Source organism: Ursus arctos, unplaced genomic scaffold, assembly GCF_023065955.2.
Source record: "Ursus arctos isolate Adak ecotype North America unplaced genomic scaffold, UrsArc2.0 scaffold_2, whole genome shotgun sequence".
NCBI lineage: Eukaryota > Metazoa > Chordata > Mammalia > Carnivora > Ursidae > Ursus > Ursus arctos.
In genome coordinates, this window is record NW_026622874.1 from 7,646,885 (window position 1) to 7,668,280 (window position 21,396).

Below are 21,396 nucleotides of genomic sequence, written 5' to 3' on the forward strand. Positions count from 1 at the left end.
ACAGAATCTCTTTGAGCACAGAGACTATGCATTATTTGGTCACGGACGGGAGGTTAGGCAGTGCACCAGGGGATCTGTCCCGTTCTAGATCTCCCACATCTGCTGTTTCACTGACTCTGTAACCCTTCAACGGTGGGTAACACCCACTCAACAGGTGAAGAAACCGAGGCTCAGAGAGGTGAAGTGTGGTGCACACAGTACACAGATGAGGGGTATCAGGGCTGGATTTCAGCTGAGCTCTAAGTGCCCCAAACCCCGTCCTGCTGTATTAACTGCCTTATTACGCGCAGGCTCGTGATAAATACCAATGGAGGGTCTAGTCAGTGTGTCTTTGTGCTCCCAGGCAGGATTATGAGTGACGATTCCCGACACAGATAGACATACGTCCTTGTAATAGAGTCATGTCAACACGGTCCCCCCAGGAGGCTCCCACAAGCCTCTCTAGGACCTCACCAGCCCCGCCACCCCTCGCACCCCGCGCACAAAGTCCTGGCCCGACACCAGGGCTCTCTCAGTCACTCGCCACTGACAGCAGGTGCTCCGGCTGCTCTCAGGTCATCAAATGTCCAGTTGTCTTCTTGGGCAAAGTCTTTTCAGGTCACTCATGGCCACTCCTCAAACCTCAGAGAGCCCGTGGCACTCTGTCCAGGCAGGTGTTCTCCATGTGGGTCCTTTCTCTTTGGCTTCCGGTAAAGGGAAAGGCCCTGGTTCGTCAGCCCCCATAGGTGTGTTGGGGGGCGCGGTACACGGCACACTGACAGCTCCCCACCCGTCTCTTGAGCCGCTCGATGGGTTCTCGGTCTTTTCTTACCCTGCCAGGTGCTGGCGGGGAGGGGCCACAGCTGCCGCACGGCCACCGCCCTAGAGGCATTTCTCCTGTCGTTCTCTGCCTCGGGCGCTTCCGTGACCATAGGAACAGGTGTGTTGAACATCTGTAAAAATAAGCAACTCGAAGCTGCAGAAGGGAAGGGAATAAAGTGATCCACAAGGGGGAAGACAGGTGTTGACAACAGTGCCGTGAGTGGGGCACCTGGTTCGTGCCAGGCGTGTTCTCTGTGGTGCTCGCGACAACACATCGTGACAGTGGTGTCACCCTGCCCACTCCGTGCATCCTCCTGCAAGTCCACGGATCAGGAAACGGAAGTTCATGCCCTTCTGGGGAGCACAGGTGACTCAGCCTTCCAACAAGCTGGCAGGGAGGGTGGCCCCTCTCCAAGAGCCGCAAGATGGACAGCCCGCTGTCTCTCGGCCACACTGCTGGGAGTGTGACCAGGAACCCCTGACTTGCGCTACTGTGGATCCCGTGACAGACAGGTGTGGCGTCTTTGGGACATTGTCCCATCAGAGCTAAACTCCTTCATCCACCATCCCAGGTCCTACAGCGAGGCCGCTAGGCACGCCCAACTGGCCGATGGGGACCCTCCACCCCAACCAAACAACCGCTTTCCTGGCCCAAGATCACTGAATTTGTTTCAGTGTGTGATAAGCTTCCCCCCACAAAGAGATCACCAAATCCTGCTTCAGAAACCTGCACAGACATCTCATTCAAAGTCCTGACCCAGGGATCGAAGATTAAATCTGCTTTGCCACCTTCATCTCAGCATGCATTTCGACTTTTCCCACCTTCCCTAAGGACGGAGGACAGGAGGGGCAAGAGGACACAGACTTGCAATTGGCCTTTATGGCCGCTAGATGGGGACCATACGCCGGTGAGACGCAAAGCTGACTTGGTTTCCCAGGAGGAACCCAGAGACTGATGGAGGCTGAAGCCTCTGCAGCTGCTGGGTCCGGCGGTCATACACATGTGCGTGTGCAGAAGTAAGTGAACAGTGAAATGCGAGTGTGCAAGAGGCCGGCCGTGCCTCTTGTGGGTTCGCAGCATGTGACCTGGTGTGTGGAGTCCTCGTGAATGGGGGCGATGATGTCCGTCTGTCTGCACAGAGCCGGGCACTCAGGACCACCCCGGAAAGGCTTCCTAGTGGGGTCCTGGGTTCCCAGTGGAACAAGCAGGCATCCGGTCGTCTTCTGGCTGAACTAGGGTCGTCAGCTCTGCCCCTTTGCCTGGGTGGACCATCCCTGATAAAGACACAGAGGGGCGGCAGGAGGAGCCGCAGAACTTTCTGGACTCAGTTGTTTGTCATGAGAGTAGAGTGGGATGGACCAGGCAACCAGCCCTCGGGGACAAGGGCTGAGGAGCCGGGGCCTGCACCTGCCAGGCAGCGACACCGCCCTGAGCAGCCCCGTGCTGCTCCTTCGCTCTGGTCCCCAGCCCGTGGCCAGAAACCCTCTCTGCTGACTTCTCTTGCATTTAATTAAAACGACGTGGTGGCCCGAGGAGGGATCTGTGTCTTGACCTGCCCTTCCCCCCAGACGTGCTGGGCAGGTGTCCACCTCCAGGAGAGGGCACTGTGCCCCAGCTGGCTTTTGTCAGGCATCAGTGGGCTGAACACGCTGGAAGAACATTCTTGAAGCTGTAATCTTGTGACTCTGCCCGTCATAAACACTGGGCTGTCTGGGGCCCGTCGTAACTTGCTCTGGGACATTAAATTAAGCATGCTTTGCAGAAGTAGGCTAACACAGAATGGGGTGAGGGATCTAGCCTGCTTCCCTTTGAGGTCGGGCTTGTGGAGCACTGCAGGTGGCCTGTCTCCTTGGGCACTGTCCCCTGGTTAAGGGCAGCCGTCACCGGCCAGCAGGGGACAGTGCTGAGCGCTCTGTGTGTGCCACCCCCCCCCCCAACCCTCTCAGCACCTCCCCCCCCATCCGCCATCCTGGAGGACAGACGGTCTTCTCAGAGCTACCTGCCCTGACCAGACCATGGTCGCCTCATGACTACGCCCAGCGCAGCCAGGGCTGGATGGGCGGTGCTTAAAGCCTCACACCTGCGACAACTGCAGGCTCGGAGAGATTCCCCTTGGGTCCCCAACTTATAGCGCGGGCAGGAGAGACACCGCAACCCCCCGAGGAGTGGCCTGAGGGTCTGAGCAATGGGAGGAACCCCACGTCCACGCCGCTGCTCCATCCCCCACCACCTTGGGCCAGCACTTGTCACACGATGTGGTGGCCAGCTGCAGTGCGGGACCCAAGAGGCTCTGTCATGGAGTGGACGTGAGATGGCAGGAGAGCGGTCTCCTGACGCTGGGCCGCGGGGCACACGGAAGTCCCATCTGAGCTGGAAAGGAGTAAAAAACTAACGACTCTAACACTGATATTCCTGTTCGGCTCCACCCTGAACTTGCTCTTGGCCCAACACGGCGCCCGCACACGTAGCCCTCGCCCTAAATACTCCCGGACGGACCAGGTTGAAACGAGGTTCAGGACGTAGCGCTCCCCGCTCACGTTCACAGCCAGGGTTACAACCAGACGACTGTGTCTTCTCTACCGTGAAAGCACCCTGAGCGTTTGGAGGGGACACGGAAGGGGCATTGTGCAGGTGACTGATGAGAGCCTCGGGTCCCTGCTCTTTCCCCTCAGACCGGCAGGTGTCTGCGCACAGGGCCGGCACCCCCCAGGCCAGCCCACTCCCTTGCCGGCCTGATGACATTTTCCAGGTGACCTAAGTGACCCATTCTGGACACCGCGCACGTGAGTGATACACCAGGCCCTCCCCCACCTCAGCTGCGTGTGGGTCACAGCCCCGGGGTCACGCACGGACTTGTAGAGGCAGGGATCCTGTACGTGCTTCAGAGGAGACCAAGACTTCAATCACGCACCACATTCCAAGGATCAGGATGGTGCCCCTCACTCTGGAAAACGACCCGGTCGACAAGGAAATGCTTTGGGATCAGGATCCCTGATTCACTCTTCCTTATAGAAACTCCGCTGGTGAGACAGGCAGGTTTTGACCAAAGGCCTCACCTAAGGTGAAAGTATCTGGTTGAGATAATGTGTCGTAGTTAGTACGACTGACCAGCGGCACTCCTTCTGAGACCCGCTCCAGACCCAGAATCAAAGGTTTGAGCTACCTCATCCCAGTGTGACAAGGGCCGGGGCCTCACGCAGCATCAGCTGTCCCATCCAAGCCATGGTCGGGCACACTCGATTCGGATTTATCACAGAGAAGCGTGATGAACCAGAGTGGAGGGCGTGGTCTCCAGGTCCCGGCTGCCAGGACCTGCGCTGTGTGTCCCACACAGAGGAGGCACCCTGGCATCCTTCCAGGTGGGCCTTTGAGGAGAAAACCCGACTCCTGGGTATGACCAGAGACACCAGGAAACACTACATACAGAAAGGCTCAATCGCAACTCCTATCTTCAAAAACCTGGCACCGATATGCTAGATCCAACAAAAATTAACTTTTGTAAAAATATAAGTTGAGTTATGTAAATACCAATAATCAATTCATGATTAATTGGCAACTGAATGCCATGGATGAAAGTTCTACAAGCGGCCGTGAGTCAGACCGCCTGGCATGGCCTCGGGGGTGGGGGGTGCAGACAGGCCTGGAAGGTCGCCTTTTTTTTTTTTTTTTTAAGATTCTATTTATTTATTTGACACAGAGAGAGACAGCCAGAGAGAGAGGGAACACAAGCAGGGGGAGTGGGAGAGGAAGAGGCAGGCTCCTAGCAGAGGAGGGAGCCTGATGTGGGGCTCGATCCCAGAACGCCGGGATCACGCCCTGAGCCGAAGGCAGACGCTTAACGACTGCGTCACCCAGGCGCCCCTGGAAGGTCGCTTCTGAGCACTATTACTACTTACATCCTGCACAGTAAGCCACAAAGGCGGATTTTTCTTTTTTTAGAGAGAGAGTGTGTGAGAGTGGGGAGGGGCAGAGGGAGAGGGAGAGAGAATCCCAAGCTGACTCCCTGCTGAGACCACAGCCGGAGATCATGATCTGAGCTGAAACCAAGAGTCAGGCGTTCAACCACCCCAAAGACTGATTTTTTAACACCTGGAGTTTGATTCTCCCTGGAAGGTCTGGTGCTGCTTGTATTTCACCCACGGCCGTTGTCCCAGGATAGCAGCCCAGCTCTGGCTGGTAACTATTTATTCCCTGGGTCCAGGGCCCACATCAGCGTCGGCAGGGCTGCCTTGGACTGAAGCCTCTCCCCAGGCCAAGGCTGATGAGCCTCCACACAGTGGCCTGTCCCCCACGGGTCCTTGCTACATGGTGTCTGCCAGACGGCATGTCTCCCAGCACCCCCCCCATCAGCCCCATGCAGAAGCACGTGGACGGGCATGGGGGTCACAGAGAGGACAGAGACATGGCCTTTGTAGACAGAGGGGTACAGTCCTCATGTGAACTTCTCCTTTGTGTCATGAGTACAACGACAGGGGCAAACAAAGGGAGCTAAGGCGGTGTGGAGGGGGCCCGAGAAGGCTTCCTGGATAAGGTAGGAGACGGGCACTGAGAAAGTAACCAGGCCAAGGCGGGGAGGGGGGGCGATGGGAAGGCATCACAAGACAAGAGAGCAGCACACTGTGAACTGACGGGGCCGCGAGACAGCAGGTGCATGCCGGTGCCCGCTCCTCCACGTGCTGGACGTGCAGGACTTTCCAGCTGATGAAACTCGGGTGGCTCGAAATTGGCCTTAGTGGGAGTATTTATATCATGGAAATTGACAAATGCTACAAATAAGGACTGTTTTTGTTTATGGAGAGCAAGTTGACCGGCACAGCAGTGCAACTGGTCAGCTGTAGAATTACCGAGGATCTTGGTTAAAAGGAACAGAAATCTATACAATAGATCCTGGGCTATCTCGTGATTCCGAGGAAGCCGCACACCTTTGGGAAAGGATATAACCAAGAAGCTGAATGCTGTCAGAACCTTCCAGAACGTTCTGGCACTCAGCTTTGCCTTCTTAGAACATCTGTCTCGTCTTTCCCTCATTTCTCTCTCTCTCCTCTATGACCTGGTTCTAGGGAACATGACTGATACGGCTTTTAAATTTTAAATGTGACAGCTCAACTCCTCAGAAAGACCTCTTTCTCCTCTGTTCTAGTTCCGAATGTCCTACAGAAAGGCGAATTGACTCACTTTGGCCAGGCGGTCACGGCTGGATGAGCCAGCTGTGGCAGGGGAGGCGAGCTTCCGGGAGGGAAACGAAATTGGTCCCTCTTCAGTCCCAAACCCATCCCAGAACCGGTGGACAGTGGCCAGAGGTCACATGAACACGGCCACCTGCAAGGTGGCCACGGGAATGGTGGGGGCAGCAGTTCCCAGAAGGAAGGAGGCACGAGAGAGAAACGCCATAGGCTTCGAGAAGGAGAAGAGCAGAACGTAAGCCGGCAAGGTAGGCAGACATCCATGCGGCAGGCTCGGCTGAACCCAGTGGGTGACCCAGGCCCAGGGCGGGGGGATGTGGGGAGGGGTGTCCTGTTCAGATTTCTGGGGGTTTGGTGTTGGTTTGGTTTTGGTTTTGACACGGGCTGAATTTCCATTACTTTTATGTATAGAAACCTCAACAGCGTCCACTCAGGCCAGTTGGGTGGCCAGTGTTTTATCCTCTGCCTTTTCCAGCTCAGCACGGGAGCCACTGGCTTGGACCACAGGACGTTGCTGCCCAGTGACGAGGGATCCCATCCTCTCTGCCATTGCAACTGGTGCTGATCACTTCCACCGGCCAAGCCAGAGTTCCCCCGTCTTCCGAGCTGCCCTGGGTGAGGGCGGCAGGGGTGCAGGTGCTCCTCTGGACCGGACACCGGCCTGCACTCCCCCACACAGGGCGGTGCTCTCATGACAGCAGCAGAGAGGAAGACAGTGGACTCAGTGGGACCCACATCTCGCACCGCCACTGCCAGCTCAGCCTTCTTCCTTCCACTGGGGTGGTGATAGTCTTCACCTCTGCGCGGAGGACAGGTGGCCTCTTTGTGGGGGCATCCCAGGCCAACAACCTCTGCTTCTTCTCTGGCTTTGCCTCTGGTCTGTCTGTGCGCCAGCCGCCGCAGGCGAGTAGCTGTCCGTGCTCCAAGGCCGGGTCCTGCTCAACCCCAGGAGGCGCTTTTAGACGTCACTGCAGCCACCAGCGTGGTGCGGCCATGGACACAGTGGGTGAGGTCCCTTTGGGGCTGAATGTTTTATCTGATGCCCAAACCCTTGGGCCTTTTCTCTGACAGGGGACTGACCTCCTTCTTGGCCTCCTGCTTCCTCCCTCAGCGCCCGGAGGGAGAGTCAGGTTTCTGTGGATTGCCACGTCCGGGTCCCTGTCATCACGGAGGATGAGTATGTGACAGATCGGACGCAGGAGAACCATTCCAGCAAGGACTGGTCTAACGTACTCTCCCTCTTGCGCGGTGCTCGCTGTGCTTTGTTCCTGCCTTCCCGCCGCTGCCCCCCTCGAGTTGCAAGTGCTGGCGGTCCTGGTGGTCGCCTTCCTGCACCCAGGGGTCACGAGCAAACTCATTTCTCTCTGCTCCCTATCAAATCAGGTGCGAATGGTCTGGGCTCCATGCGGCTCTCAGTCCCCGTTGTTGCGTCCTTGATGAGCTGAGATGCAGCAAGTGTCACTCCCCAGCATTTTCCCAGGGACCTCAGAGAGCTCTCCCCCAAGGGGTGTTGTAACCGCCTGGTACCCTGATTTCACCTCATTTCAATGAAGAAGGAGCATCGTGTAGTGTTAAGAACCTCAAACAAGAAGGAGAATGAAGTTAAATACGCAAGATTGGAAAAGCAGGAGAGTCAGGGAACAGCCCAGAACTCCGGCATGAGCGGGAGGAAGGGGAGGCAGAGCACAGGGAAGGTGGGGGAGGGAGGCCAGACTCTGCGGACTCCTGCTTGACATACGTTAGAATTCGCTAAGTCCCTTTGTAAAAACTATATTGAGTGAACTTCGGGGTTTTTTCTTATTAAAAAACATTTAGGGGCACCTGGGTGGCTCAGTCAGTTGAGCGTCTGCCTTTGGCTCAGGTCATTATCTCAGGGTCCTGGTATCGAGTCCCACGGGGGGCTCCCTGCTCAGCAGGGAGCCTGCTTCTCCCTCTGCCCCTCCCCCTGCTCGTGTTCTCTCTTTCTCAAATAAATAAAATCTCTAAAAATAAAATAAAATAAAATATACATTCAGAAAAGGACTCACACGTGAACAGCTCAAAGAGTTTTCACAAATCAAACAGATTACACGTGTGTATCCAACACCTGAATCCAGAAATAAAATTACGTGAACCCAGGAGGATCCCCCCCCCCCGCCACCTTGTGCCCCTTTTTGGTCCCTAAAAGCTACACCGATAAGTGCAGCCTCTGCTTCGAACAGGGTAGATTGGTTTTTGGCTGGTTTTACACTGTGTCCATAAACAGATCCCTGTGCTATGTTCTCTCTTGGGTCCAGCGCCTTTGGTTCAACCGCACGTATGTGAGGTTCATCCGTACCGTAGCAAGAAGGTGAAGGTCACTCATCGGGTGAGTGCGCTGTACCTGGTCTAGTCTGGTCAGCGTGCATTTGGGTAGTTTCTGGTTTGGGGTCACTGTGAATAGTGTTTCCATGGCCCATCCAGTTAGCTTGTGAATACAAAACTTTTCCTAAATTCCTTATTCCTAAACTAGTAATTTATTTAGCCTCAAGGAGTAGATCAAAGTTTTTAACCGGGGCTGAATTTAGCAAATCTAATGTGAAGGACTATGAGGCATGAGACAGAGAGCAAGAACAGAGTGGGGGGGGGGGCAGGAGAGAGGGAAAATACAATAAAAGAGAATGACTTTGCCTCGGGACAAATGAATTCAGTGGCAAGATCACAAAATGCGGAGTGCCTTAATCTCCGTGGGACACTCTCCCGCCATAAACTGGTTTCCTTCCTTCACACCCAACCTCATGCAGTAATAACAGAACAGTGTAAAGTTTCATTTAATCCATCATTAACACCACGGTCACGCTTCCCTCGGTGTCTGCCCATATGACCACTTTTGTTGGACAACAAATCCAAAATTTAATTATTCATTTTGCTGAGAGAGACCCTGTCGCGTTTTAAATTGCTCCCCTCCCCATTCCCCCGTTCTTTATATCTCCAGATACATTTGCCTTGGAGACTGGAATTGAGCCTATTCATTATCTGGGAAACAAAATAAGAAATTATCTCTACGTGAGGCAAGGCACAGTGGGTCCTCAGAGTTTGTCCGAAATGCACGCAAGTGGTTTTCCACTGCAAGACGTTTTTACCTTATTAGAGTTGACATCTAGCCCCACATCTGAACTGGAGAAAATAACTCTTCTAAAATAAACCGGCAGAACACTGATGACCTTGCCATCTGCATGAATTACTTTAACTTTGCAGTTTAATGAAGGATGTAGGTAGCAAATGTCACATTCCTGTCTCGTGGCTTTATCCACAGCCATATTTCCTGTTTCCTGCCTGAAATAGGAGAGGGGGAGGGGAGCCAGTATGGGTCCTCCACCAGTCAGTGACTGAAAGGTGACAATGACATCATGCAGATGCCCCCGAGGCCAGTGAAGAGGCAGGTGGGAACAGGACGGTGCAGTGAACACTGTCAGCCGGGCCACGGCCTCTATAAACACCGTGGTTTAGGTTGAGAATGGGGGAGAGAAGGTCTGCCAACAAGCCGAAACGATTTTTCTACATCATCGATCGGTTCTTTGTTTGAAGAAGAGAATGTTTGATTTGAGAAAAGCTTTGCATTTTAGAGTAGCTTTCGGCCCAGGAAAGAGCACTGAATCAGGAGCCCAAAGACCTGCGAGCCAGCCCCATCTCCGTCGCACGTTAGCTGTCTGACCCTGAACAAGTCTCAGCCTCTCTGAGCCTCTGTTTCTCCACCGACGAGTCTCAGATACATAAGGCAATCCGTGCAAGTGTTCTCTGTAAACAGCGCCGTCCTGCTCTCTGCCAACGAGTTAAGCTTGTGACAAGATATTTCCCTTGGGAAAATAACTCTTACAGAAATAATGTGCCAGCTAATAATATAAATGTTTGTGCTTTGTCCTTCTGTTCGTTTTTCTATTCTGCGCGTGGCTTCTGAGCCATGTGGAAGATCCACATGTACTCGTAGGTGAACCGTCTGGAAACACAGCAGTGCTGGATTGGCCCGCACTATCATCGTGGCTTTACTGCTCTACAACCCGAGGCTCTGAGTTAGGCGTGCAGCCAGGGATGGCGTATGGGAGGCCGAGGCAGGGGCCCCGGGCTTCCAGAGTAGCAATAAACATTTTGTTTTATGGAAAGTAAATTGGAAGACAATAAAAAGAAACGAACCTCTTCTCTCATAGAAGGCTGACAGCCCTCTGGGGACACAGTCCCTGCAGTCCCAGCAGGGAAATACTCTGCAATGGGGTAAGGACTCTGGGAAGGCCCCACAGCTCTAAGAGACCCTGCGATCACTGAGTACCAGAGTCCCCACCTCAGATCTTTTTGGTCAAGTGGAACCCAGATGGGATAAGCACTTTGGACTTGTAGATAGATGCGTATGTAGGTATCAAATCGTTTTTCCAGTACCATGGATGACCTTGGACAGCACGGTGGGCCTGAGAGCCGGGATGGGAGTGTAGTAAACAGAGGAAAGAGAAAAGCTTTGCAGAAAGCCAGCCAAGGACTGGGTTTAGGGGCAGAAGATAAAGAGTCTGTCCTCAAGAAGGTCAGTCTAGGAAGGACCGAAAGCATAAGCCAATATTAATGCAAGCTAAAGAGTGTAAAATATGGAAACTCATAATTGATGAGTCCATTATGCTCATTCTATAGGTGGGAAAATAGGCCAGAGGGTAAGTGACTTATCCAAGGTCACTCAGCTGGTGGCAGAGTCACACCAAGTATCCAAACCCCCCATCTCCTCACCAACCAGCTTCCCTGGCCTTCTTGCATCTTCTCTCCTCCCAGAAGGGCTGCTGTTTACTTAGCACCTTTAATGTGCCAGAACTGTGCTAAGTTTGCACGGATGTCTTTTATGACCATAATGGTATGAAACTAGAAATTAACTACATGAAGAAAACTGGAAAATTCATAAATATGTAGATATTAACAACATGCTACTGAATAACCAATGGTTCAAAGAAGAAATAAAAAAAAAAAACAAAACCAACAGAAAGTACCTTGAGCAAACAAAAATGAAAATGTAGCATACCAAAATTTGTGGGATGCAACAAAAGTTCTAACAGAGAACTTCATAGCAATATACACCTACCTCAATAAAACAAGAAAATTCCCAAATAAACAACCTAAATTTACACCTCAAGGAACTAGGAGAAGAACAAAGTCCAAAGCAGGTAGAAAGAAGGAAATAGCAAAGTTAGAGCAGAAATAAATGAAATAGAGACTAAAAAGAGAATAGAAAAGAGCAATGAAACTAAGAGCTGATTCTCTGAAAAGATAAATTAAACTGACAAGCCTTTAGCTAGACTCACGAAGGAAAGAAGAGAGAAGACTCATTTTTTTTAAAGATTTTATTTATTTATTTGACAGAGAGAGACAGCCAGTGAGAGAGGGAACACAAGCAGGGGGAGTGGGAGAGGAAGAAGAAGCAGGCTCCTAGCGGAGAAGCCTGATGTGGGGCTCGATCCCAGAACGCTGGGATCACGCCCTGAGCCAAAGGCAGACGCTTAATGACTGCGCCACCCAAGCGCCCCGAGAGAAGACTCATATAAATAAAATCAGATAAGAAAGAGATGTTACAACTGATACCACAGAAGTAGTACAAAGGGTCATAAGAGACACTATGAACAATCATATGCCAACAAATTGGACAACCTAGAAGAAATGGAAAAATTCTTAGAAATGTACAACCTACCAAGACTGAATGATGGTGAATTAGAAAATCTCAACAGACTGATCACTAGTAAGGAGATTCAACCAATCATGAAAAACCTCCCAAATAAACAAAAGTCCAGAACCAGTTGGCTTCATTAGTGAATCCTACCAAATATTCGAAGAAGAGTTAAGACCAGTCCTTCTCAAACTCTTCCAAAAAACAACAGAGGAGGGAACACTTCCAAACTCATTTTATGAGGCCAGCATTACCCTGATACCAAAACCAGACAAGGATGCCACAAGAAAAGAAAACTACAGGCCAATATCCCTGAAGAACATAGTTGTAAAACTCCTCAACATAATATTAGCAAACTGAGTTCAACAGTACATTAAAGGGATCATACACCAATCAAGTGGGATTTATTCCACAGATGCAAGGATGGTTCAACATCCACAAATCAATGTGATACACCACACCAACCAAAGAAAAGATAAAAATCATATGATCATCTCAATAGATGCAGAAAAAGCACTTTACAAAACTCATTATCCATTTATGATAAAAATACTCAACAAAGTGGGTATGAAGGGAATGTACTTCAACATAACAAAGACCATGAATGACAAGCCCACAGCTACTATCATACTCAATGATGAAAAACTGAAAACTTTTCTGTAAGATCAGGAACAAGACAAGGATGATTCCACTTCCTACGTTTATTCAACATAATACTAGGAGTCTTAGCCACAGCAATTAGGCAAGAAAAAGGGGGAAAAAGGCATCCAAATCAGAAAAGAAGAAGTAAAACTGTCATTATTTACAGATGACATTGTATTATACATAGAAAACCTTAAAGACTCCACCAAAAAACTGTTAGAACTAATAAATAAATTCAGTAGTCAGGACACAAAATCTATATACAAAAATCTGTTGCATTAGTATACACTAAAAACAAACTACCAGAAAGAGAAACTAAGAAGACAAGACAATCCAATTTCAAGTGTATCAAACAGAATAAAATACCTAGGAATCAATTTAACCAAAAAGATGAAAGACCCTCTTACTGAAAACAAGAAGACATTAATGAAATTAATTGAAAAAGACACGAATAAATGAAAATGCTCACGGATTGGAAGAGTCAATATTGTTAAAATGTCCATTCTACCCAAAACAATCTACAGAATCAATGTAATCTTTATAAAAATTCCAGGGGCATTTTTCAAAGAAATAGAACAAATAATCCTAAAATTTGTGTGGAACCTGAACCACAAAAAACCCTAACAGCCAAAGAAATCTGGAGAAAAAAAGAATAAATCTGAAGGCATCATGCTCCCTGGTTTCAAACTATATTACCAAGCTGTAGTAATGAGAACAATATGGTATCGGCATAGAAATAGATATGTAGGGGCACCTGGGAGGCTCAAGTCATGATATCCAGATCCTGGAATTGAGGGCCATGTGGGGCTCCCAGCTCAGCGGGGGCTCTGCTTCTCCCTCTCCCCCTTCTACTCCCCCTTTTGTGCTCTGTTTCTCTCTCTGAAATGAATAAATAAAATCTTTAAAAAAAAAAAAAAGAAACAGATATATAAATCAATGGAACAGAACAGAGAGTCCAGAAATAAACCTACACATTTATAGTCAATTAATTTACAACAAAGAAGCCAAGAATATATGATGAGGAAAGGACAGTCCCTTCAATATATGACGTTAGGGACAAAAGACAGCCATGTGCAAAAGAATAAAACCGGATCACTATCTTACACTATATACAAAAATTAACTCAAAATGAATTAAAGACTGGACCATAAGACCTGAAACCATGAAACTCTGACAAGAAAACATAAACTCCTAGATGTTGGTCTTGATGTTGATTTTTTTTAATCCAACGCCAAAAGCAAAAACAACAAAAGCAAAAATAAACTATTGGAACGACATCACACTAAAAATCTTCTGCAGCAAAGGAAACCATCAACAAAGTGAAAAGGCATCCTAGGGAATGGGAGAAAATATTTGCAGGTGATATATCTGATAAGGAGTTAATATCCAAAATCTATAAAAAACTCACACAACTCAATAGCAAAAAACCAAACAACCCAATTAAAAAATGGGCAGAAGATCTGGAGACATTTTTTCAAAGAAGACATCGAGACGGCCAACAGACATGAAAAGACGCTCAGCATCACTCATCATCAGGGAAATGCAAATCAAAACCACGATGAGATACCACCTCACACCTGTCAGAATCCCTAAAATCTTAAACACCAAAAACAGCAGGTGTTGGCGAGGATGTGGGGAAAAAGGAACCCTCACGCACTGTTGGTGGGAATGCAAACTGGTGCAGCCACTGTGAAAAACAGTATGGAGGTTCCTCAAAAAATTTTAAATAGAAAAAAAATGTAAAATATGACTAACTTATGATCCAGCAATTCCACTTCTAGGTATTTATGCACAGAAAACAAAAACACTAACTTGAAAAGAGTTCTGCACCTCTGTGTTCATTGCAGCCTTATTTATACTAGCAGGTAGATGGAAACAACTTGTGTCCATCAATGGATGAATGGATAAAGGAATAGTAGTACATATGTATATGACGAAATACTATTCAGCCATAAAAAGAATGAAACTTGCCATTTGCAACATCACAGATGGAATTGAGGGCATTATGCTAAGTGAAATAAGTCAGCTAGAGAAACACAAATACTATAAGATCTCTCTTATATGTGGAATCTAAAAACAGAAAAAGAAAAAGACCAGCTCATACATACAGAGAACAGATTAGTGGTTGCCAGAGGCAGGTGATGGGAGGTGGGAGAAATGGGTGAAGGGGGTCAAAAGGTAAAACAAACAAACAAAAAACCAAACAAGTATTGTGTTACAGCCATTATATAATTGGGTCTAGTTGTGCAGCTGTTGGCTACACAATCACGACGAGATGTAACTTAAAATGGTTAATTAACATATTCAAGACCACACAGCAATGCAGTGATTTGGTCATGAATTTTACCTAAGGTCTAAACTCAAAACCATTGGTCTGCAAAGTGGGGCATGAGACAATCCAATATTCAAGAGGACAGGGTTTAAATAGAAGTTCTATTCATATCTGTATTTTGTGTATATTTTTAAATGAATACATTGTATCGGTACTGTTGTGTATGAATATAATTACTAAATAAAGATGTATACCTATTTTGTTGATATGTGCTTGAAATTTGTGTGCTTACGGAGTGAACTACCTAAACAGCTGGACGGAGCAGTCCTTGGTGGAGGTGGGCACACGGAGCTGGTTTTGCCCTAGGGGTTTGCTGTCTCCTGCACTCAGATTTCAAGTAGAGGGACATCTATAGACAACACTTGTTTTTCATTGATTGCTAATTAATCTTTACCTTCAAGTCTTCCTTTTTGCAAGAGAAGAACAGAGAAGAAAAAGAAGAGAAGGAGGAGAACAGAAAAGAACTTCTGATCTTCCTACCTCGGTTGTCCTCCCGGGAGCCTCTAGGTCATGTTCTTTTCAGGATCTGTGGCTTGGGCCTCCTTACAAATAGATGCTTGTCACCAGGCACTTCCATCCTCTCTCACCTTGTGAACCTTGCTTGTGCTTGTGTTCACGCACGTGCTTCTGGGAAAGGGGCCCCACCTGCAGTGCTGAAGTCTGGCCACACCCACACACAGTAGGCTCCTGGTGGCCCCGACTCCTCCAAATCCTTGCGATTCTTCTAAGCTTCTCACAAGCTGCCTTCCCTCTTCATGGCCAAGAGTTTCAACCCAACACCCAGAACTCCCTGCCATCCTGTTTGCATACTCTTCTGTCCTAGGCTTTAGGCTTTAGGGGACTTTTCTAGTGATTCTCACTGTGTAAGAAATTACCCCAAAACGCAGGGTCCTAAAACAACACTGATTTTGCCCATGAACCTACAATCTGGCCAGGCTGGGTGCAGATAGCTTGTCTCTGCCCCACTTGGCTGCAGCTGGGATGGTTTGGAGCTGGAGATTGGCGTCACCTGAGGGCTCATGGACTCCAGCGTTTGGGGGTTAATGCTGGCTGTTGGCATGTCTAATGGTGGCTGGAGCAGCTGCACACGGCCTCTCCACAGGGCTTGAGCTTCCTCAGGACACGATGGCTGGGCCCCACAGGCAAGTGTCTTGAGAGACAGCGTGAGCCGGATGGAAGTCATACCACGTTCCATGATCTAGTCTTAGAGGTGTCACTTCCACTACAGTCTATTAATTGAGGCAGGTGCAAATCCCCCACCGCCACCCCAGCCCAGTTCCAAGGGGGAGAGAAAACAGACTCCATCTCTGGGCGGGGGAGGGGCAGTGTTCCAAGAACACACAAAAATGCAGAGCTATTGCTGTGCCTTTCGGGGAAAACGCAGTCAGCCACAGAGACTCTTGTGTTGGTGATGTTGTGGGTTCTCCCCGTCGGGAGATTTTCTTTCTTTACAGTTCTAATCATGATAGGAGTAGTTAGGGCTACCTCAAATGGCAAGCTTCAGACTTCTCATTCTTTGACTTAAATGTTTAAAATTAAGGGGCACCTGGGTGGCTTAGTCATTAAGCATCTGCCTTTGGCTCAGGTCATGATCTCGGGGTCCTGGGATTGAGCCCCACGTTGGGCTCCCTGCTCCGCAGAGAGTCTGCTTCTCCCTCTCCCTCTGTGCTCTCTCTCTCAAATAAATAAATAAAATCTTTTAAAAAATTAAATTAAAACAAAAATTCTCAACAATTTTATAGAGAAAACAGAGCACACATTCATACACTTTCATAAAAACTCTTGTTTGTCGGGACTAAAATGAGATGCTTACTGTTTATGTCAGCACACAGTGTTTTCTTCATCCATACTTGTTCTGACACCGGTAGGAGACACGATTTTTCAAGAGCTTTCAAAATAAATTCTCTTGCCGTCTGCACACACATTTCCATCTGTTCGTGGCTGACACGGGAGACGGTCCAACTTCCTTCAAGGTCATTTGAAGCGAACTTTTGTTGCACAGCAGTAAACACTGTCACTTGGTAACAGACTCGTAGAGATTTTGGACCGACGCATTTCGCTGCACTTCAACCCACAGCCCCCTTGGATCTGCCTACGGCTTCCCACTGCCAGCACGGCAGCCACAGTCATGAAAGCCAAATCTTGGAAAAGCAGGAAAAGCTGAACTAATTAACCCGTGAGACGTGTGCAAGATTGGCCAGCCCCACCGAACTGGCCTCCACGGGAGCGCCCAAACCTTGCTCTGTGCCGCGGAAGTGCACCGCGCCCCAGATTAGAAGTGGACCGTTTGCCTGGTGTGTATGTCCTCTGCCTTGTCACCTCGAGGGTTCACGCACAGTCCTGCTCATTCACCTTCCCGAAGCAGAGTCTGTTCTCAATTTCCCGGTCTCCGTCTCCTGCCCAGCACGGTCACCTGGCCGGGCTACCTGTCCATCCCTCCCCAAACCCGTCGTCTGACGCCCTTGGCCCCAGTTCAACAACCTTCAATGGCTATTAATTAACATCTGCATGTGTTTCTTGCACACGGAAGAAGTACCCAGCTCGGCCTCTGGCTCCGGCAGCGCTCCGCTCTCCAAGCCGAAGCGCGGGTCTCCCCCCGCACAGCCCACACGCTGACAGTTGCGCCTCAGCCCCTGGCCTTCGCGCTCTTCTCCACCTGTCCGAACCCCACCTGCTTCTCGGGATCCGATTGAAATGCTCTCCCCTGGCAGCCTCCCCTCGTCCCTGAGGCTGGAAGGCATGCGGTTCTCTGGGTCCTGCGTTCACTCTACCTGTGCTCCTGTTACTCAAGAACACGTCACTCCGTTTATTAGGCCAGAGTGTCTTGTGGACAGAGGACACCTGCGTGACTTGCTGTGGAAGCTGCCTGAGCATCCAGCCGGGCGTTGGCACATGGGGCCCGACTCATCCGCCTCCCCTCGGACTCTGCCCCTTCTCCAGGCTCCTCTATTCCGGGAATGATTCCATCCATCCCTTTCCACACTCCCAGCACCGCTCCCGCCGAACAAGGCCTTCCTGCCAACTGTCTGTCCGTGCATCCCACGCCATCCCTACCTCCCTGAGCTAGGTCTGACCCCTGAGCTCTGGTCACAGCCTCATAGGGCACTCGATCCACACAGATAGCCGATGGAAAAGCTCGGGCCGAGTACTCGGTTCCTGGGTTCCTGACTGCCCCACACAGGGGTGGTGCTCCCTGGCGGCTCTACCTCCCAGATCTTCTGCCCCTGACCCTCTCCCCCAGCTCGCTTCCTGGCCTGCCCCCCCACGGCCTGTCCTGCTGCCTGGACTCTGCCGGACCTCTCGGGACCCTCCTGTCCTTCGCCCTGGGCTGAGCCCCACATCCTTCCTGAGAGTCCTCCCAATCCTGAGAGTTCTATGGAGACCGGCCTGCCAGCCAAGCTGAGTATGAGTCTGCCACCACCCGCGACTGACAGGTTAAACTTTCATGTCTATGATTATTACACATGTCATTTTAATATGCCACTTCTAAATATCTGGGAGTCCTTGCTCCAAAGTCCTATTTGGCTGTTTCCTGGATCAGCCAGGCCCCTTTAGCAGACACCGTCGGCCCCACTCACTGACCCGGGCCCTGACACCCGGGGGCATCCCTCTCTGCCCCGGGGCTTCTCTGAAGCCTGAAGGGCCGGCTGGGTGGGAGTGGGAATTAATACACCCCCAGAGCTGTCCTCAACTGACCAGAGAGACCGTACAGGTCCGTCAGACCCCTCACCCCTCAGGGGAGTCATCTGACGACTGTGTTTTACACTCATACAAAGTTTCTCCAGGGATTAAGCTCCCGGCCGTCCCAGGGCCTCCTGCCCCTCACAAAAGGCTCGCACCTTAGAGTCCTTATCTTTGGTCCCCTTCTCAGGAAACCCAAACTAGAACCCCCAGTGAACAGACCGAAGGCCCACCCGTGAGAAGCTAACATCTTCGCCATCAGTTTCCATTTAACATCAAGATAATTCCTCTCTCCTCCTCCCCGCACACGTTCCAGACGAGTGGTTTCCATCCCCTGGCCTGCTCTGACCCCTGACCTCTAGCTCGCATTTGGGCATGTAACCCAGCCAAATGGGATTCATCAGATCCACGGCCGGGATCCATCTTCCACTCTGCAGCTTAGATGTCTGCAAAATTCCCCTGCCTCAGATCCCTTCCCTGCAGGGTGCAGGTGTAGGCCGCACTCCTTGGCACAGCACTCAAGGCCCCTCATATCCGCCCCTCGGGTCTGCCCTTCTGGCCTCACGCCAGTAACTCCCCCACGCCCTCAGCCCCACGCGCGGCCAGACTCTAGGGACCATGCGTGCTTCCTCTGCCCTATGCCCCCGTATGCTGCTCTCTCCTGGGAGGTCCCTCCCTGCTGCCCTCATCCCGCCAGACAACCCCAGAGCTTGTGAGTATTTGATGAGCTGATGGTCATCTGCCCTGGAAGTTTCTCTAGGGTGGGGATATGCCTTCCTCCTCTGTGGACTGAACTCTGTGTTGGCACTGCTGTGACTACTTCTGTCTCCCGTCTCGTCTGCCAGGCCCTCGGCCCCCAGTGGTTCAGATCCTGCGGGGCCTCTGGAGCCGTCTACACCGGGTTCATATCCCAGCTCTTCCGCTTAGCTGCTCTGTGACTGTGGGCAATCACTCGAGCTCTCTGTGCCCTAATTTCCTGGCCTAAAAGATCTGGATCACAAAACCCAACTCCGAGGCTTGCCGTGAAGAGTAGCTGGTGTGACATGTGGCATGATACAGCGTCTGACGCCCAGAAAGCACGAAGAAATATTAACTATGACTAGGGATGTTACTAGAAATAGTAGTATCATCAGTGTTGGTATCAGTAACACTCATCTTTAAATGCCAGAGCAGAGCTCCCCAATGCGGGACCCGCATTTGTGAAGCTTTTGAAAAAGGGAACTTCTTGGGACCCACCCCAAACCTGTGAAGTGAACGTTTCTCAAGAGGCAGATTGGCGAAAAGGAAGGAGACCCAAGGGCAAGAGGCCATGTAGAATCCTGGACCAGAAAAAGGATATTTGTGGGCCACTTTGCAAAATTTGAGTAAGATCTGCAGACTGATTCATCGTATTGTGTCAGTGGTCATTTCCTGGCCTAAAATTAATTCAAAACAAAAAAAGTGTTGAAATTTTTCCTATGATGGGGCATGTGCATTATTGCAGGGCTCCCCTGGGGGGTGACGACGTGCACCCCTGTTCAGTGACCGGCCCGAGCCCCGCGCGGTGCTGCTCCCACAGGTGAACAGAATGAGCCTGCCCGCCTGCCTCAGTGGATGATTTAAGGCTTGGCGGTTGCTTGGCGGCCTCCCCAGTAAATCTATCCGCACCCAGTAGGTGGGCCGTTTAGCTCCCATGTGGCTCCCGCAGGACCTCACCGGACACACTGCAAGCTCAATAATGCACGGCATTTGTTTAACTGAATTTAATCAGCACTTCCTCCTGTGTGTTCCCAAGGCGGCGTTCAGTAGCTGTCCTCAGAATATTGACCTCTTTCCCAAGATTTAATGAGTCTGTTTAAGCTCAGCACTGCAGCTCAGAGTACAGATGAGCACTTTGGACTCCTACGTCCTCCTCCACTTGCCTGTCTTACCTGGGAAGAGTCCCAGAAGAAAACTGAAAAGGACAATCGTCAATAGCAGTTTCTCTGAAATGCCGCAAATTGTCATGACCTCCGTGGAAAGAGGAAATATTCCTTTAGAAAAATTCTGCTTCATAGTGTAGGAGGCAAGGAAGTTGCACGATCAGGGGCACCGACCAGTTGGGGAGGCCCGTTGAGGGCCTAGGACAGGTAACAAAGGTGCCCTGGTAAAGCATCCCTGAGAAGTTGCTTGCCCCCGAAAGACAGCCCTACCGTCCTGGGAGGGACCAAGATGTCACCGATGCCATCCAAACGGGACAGTGATAGAGGATTGTGTCCCCCAAAATGCAGGGATGGCTTCACGCTATGATTGGTGGCAGCTGTGACTCCGGGTCAGCATCCGAGCAGCCCACACACCTACTTGCCACATCTGACCACACACATGGCTTGTCTGCAGCAGAGGAGCTCTCTGTGTTTCAAGCGGGAGGCCTTTCTGGGAACCTGTGTGGCTCCATCAGTGAAGCGTCTGTCTTCGGCTCAGGTCATGATCTCAGGGTCCTGGGATCGAGCCCCGCATCGGGCTCCCTGCTCAGCGAGGAGTCTGCTTCTCCCTCTGCTGGGCCCCCGCCCCCGCTCGTGATCTTGCATGCTTTCTCAAACGAATAAATAAAAAATCTTTAAAAACAAAACAAACAGGAGGCCTTTCAAGGGCCTCTGCTGTTGACCTGTACTTGATCCCCTTTACAGATTTTCCACCCCTGTTCTGCGCCTAGGGCTTCTCCGCACGACAGACGGGGTCTACTGCTGTTCCTGCCCATTCCAGGAGTCCTGTTCATGCAGCCAAGGATTGACGTGGAGTGAACAAGGGTCTCTGATGCCCAGCATGAAGGAGTAGACAGTTGAAATCAGGATCTCTGGAAGGAAAGTCAAGTGCCCCTTTCCATATACTCTCGGAACATTCCTGAGTCTCTTGTCCAGACTTACGCAGAGCGACACAGAGCGACACAATGTAGAAGCCAGCCGAACCGATCCCATGAGGTCAGGCCAGCAGGGGACAACATGTAGCAGGCCACCAGTCCTGACTTCATGCCTCACCAGTAACCCCACAGCCCAGCTGGCTCAGGCCCAGGGGCTCTAATGCTGTCCAAGCCCAGAAGTGGCACCTAGAACCGCAGGGGGACCTGCAATGACATTCACACTACTCCACA